Source organism: Mus pahari, chromosome X (genome assembly GCF_900095145.1).
Source record: "Mus pahari chromosome X, PAHARI_EIJ_v1.1, whole genome shotgun sequence".
Taxonomy (NCBI): domain Eukaryota; kingdom Metazoa; phylum Chordata; class Mammalia; order Rodentia; family Muridae; genus Mus; species Mus pahari.
Window position 1 is genome coordinate 55191991 of NC_034613.1, and position 2923 is coordinate 55194913.

Below are 2923 nucleotides of genomic sequence, written 5' to 3' on the forward strand. Positions count from 1 at the left end.
CCAGTTTTCTGAGGAACCGCCAGGCTGATTTCCAGAGTGGTTGTACAAGCTTGCAATCCTACCAGCAATTGAAGAGTGTTCCTCTTTCTCCACACCCTCAGCAGCATCTGCTGTCACCTGAATTGCTGATCTTAGCCATTCTGACTGATGGTTGTTTTGATCGGCATTTTCCTGATGATTAAGGATGTTGAACATTTTTTCAAGTGCTTCTCAGCCCTTCAGTACTTGTCAGTTGAGAAATCTTTGTTTAGCTCTGTACCCAATTTTTAATGGGGTTATTTGAATTTTTGGAGTTCAACTTCTTGAGCTCTTTGCATATATTGGATATTAGTCCACTATCAGATTTAGGATTGGTAAAAATCCTTTCCCAATGTGTTAGTGGCTTTTCTGTCTTATTGACACTATCTTTTGCCCTACAGAAGCTTTGCAATTTTATGAGGTCCCATTTGTTCATTCTTGATCTTACAGTACAGGCCATTGCTGTTCTGTTAAGAAATTTTTCCCCTGTGCCCATTTCTTCGAGGTTTTCCCCCACTTTGTCCTCTATATATTTCAGTGTCTCTGGTTTTATGTAGAGTTCTTTGATCCACTTAGACTTGAGCTTTGTACAAGGAGATAAGAATGGATCAATTCATATTCTTCTAAATGATAACTCCCAGTTGTTCCAGCACCATTTGTTGAAAATGCTGTCTTTTTTCCACTGGATGGTTTTAGCTACTTTGTCAAAGATCAAGTAACCATAGGTGTGTGGGTTAATTTCTGGGTCCTCAGTTTGATGTCTTTGATCTATCTGTCTGTCACTGTACCAGAACCATGCAGTTTTTTTATCAAAATTGCTCTGTAGTATAGCTTGAGGTCAGGCATGGTGATTCCCCCAGAGTTTCATTTATTGTTAAGAATAGTTTCTGCTATCCTAGGTGTTTTATTTTTCCAGATGAATTTGAAAATTGCCCTTTCTAATTCAGTGAAGAATTGAGTTGGAATTTGATGGGGATTGCATTGAATCTTTAGATTGCATTCGGTAGGATGGCCATTGTGACTATATTAATCCTGCCAATCCATGAGCATGGGAGATCTCTCCCTCTTTTGAGATCTTCAATTTCTTTCTTCAGAGACTTGAAGTTTTTGTCATACAGATCATTCACTTCCTTAGGGTCACACCAAGATATTTTATACTTTTTGTGACTATTGTGAAGGGTATTGTTTCCCTAATTTCTTTCTCATCCTGTTTATCCTTTGTTTAGAGAAATGCCACTGATTTCTTAGAGTTAATTTTATATCCAGCTACTGCACTGAAGCTGCTTATCAGGCTTAGGAGTTCTCTGTTGGTATATTTAGGGTCACTCGTATATACTATCATATCATCTGCAAATAGTGATATTTTGACTTCTTCCTTTCCAATTTGTATCTCCTTTATCTCCTTTTGTTGTTAAATTGCTCTGGCTAGGATTTCAAATACAATATTGAATAGGGAGGGAGAAAGTGGGCAGGTTGTCTAGTCCCTGATTTTAGAGGGATTGCCTCTAGCTTCTCTCCATTTAATTTGATGTTGGCTACTGGTTTGCTGTAGATTGCTTTTATTATGTTTAGGTATGGGCCTTGAATTCCAGATCTATCCAAGACTTTTACAATGAAGGGGTGTTGGATATTGTCAAATACTTTCTCAGCATCTAATGAGATGATCATGTGATTTTTGTCTTTGAGTTTGTTTATATAGTGGATTATGTTGTTGGATTTCCATATATTAAACCATCCCTGCATCCCTGGGATGAAGTCTACTTTGTCATGATGGATTATCTTTTTGATCTGTTATTGGATTTGGTTTGCGAGGATTTTATTGAGTATTTTTACATCGATATTCATAAGGGAAATTGGTCTGAAGTTCTCTTTCTTTGTTGGATCTTTGGTGGTTTAGGAAACAAAGTAATTGTGGCTTCATAGAACGAGTTGGGTAGAATACCTTCTGTTTCTATTTTGTGGAATAAGAATATGGAAAGGTTCACAAATTTGTGTGTCATCCTTGAGCAGGGGCCATGCTAATCTTCTCTATATAGTTCCAATTTTAATATATGTGCTGCGGAAGGGAGCACTCTTCTATATTTCTTTAAGGGCGTTATTAATGCCCTTCTTAGAATCTTCTTCCACCATCATGAGATATGATTTTAAATCTTAGTCTTGTTTTTCGGGTGTGCTGGGGTATCCAGGACTCTCTGTGTTGAGCGTACTGGGTTCTGAGGATGACTTGGTTTCTGTTAGTAAGATTTTATGTTTGCATTTTGCCATCTGCTAATCTCTGGTATTAATGTTCAAGCTGTCTCTGGCTGGAGCTTGGTCCTCCTGTGATTCTCTTAGCCTCTGTCAGTACTCCTGGGAGTCCAACTCTAACCTGAGTCCCAGTTGTCAGAGCATTCTCTGCAGGTAAGCTATCCTCTTACTGGGCAGGTGTCCAGAAGTCTTGAGCTCAGATCCACCCCCTGAGTACTGGGGTCAGAGCCCTCCCTGTAGGCCTACTCTCCTCTGGCAAGGAAGTTGCCTAGGGGGTCTGGGCCTCAGCTCTGCCTCCTGGCTGAGGATGAAGGCCTGAAGTACCCTGTCCAAGAAGCTCTGTTGCTTCTGTAGCCCACATGCTCTCCAGTGCTCAAGAAGTCCTGGGAGTGCTTGGAGTCCTGTGGTGTGGAGATTCCTCTGGTGCCCTTGATGCCCTGGGCTGGGTTCAGACAGAAGATGGTGGAGTTGTTCCTCATTGGAAGGGATCCCAATCTCTGGTTGAGGGGGGGGTCCTTTGTCTGTGTTTCTGCTGGCATAAGAATCTCCTCGATTCTTTGGAGCTGATGTTGTGTTCCACTACCCTGTGATCCAGAGGTGATCCCGAGATCCTGTGGTGTGGAAAGTACTCTAGGGACCTTGGCAGCCTCCAGAAGGT

General features: G+C 41.1%; 1 non-coding gene across 1 annotated transcript; it reads right to left on the bottom strand.

Moving 5' to 3' along the window:
• Window positions 1-1983: 1983 nt before the first annotated feature.
• LOC115063265 lies at window positions 1984-2090 on the bottom strand. The gene has a single exon (XR_003843131.1). It is a non-coding gene; the product is annotated as a U6 spliceosomal RNA (small nuclear RNA).
• Between the last annotated feature and the right edge of the window lie 833 nt (window positions 2091-2923).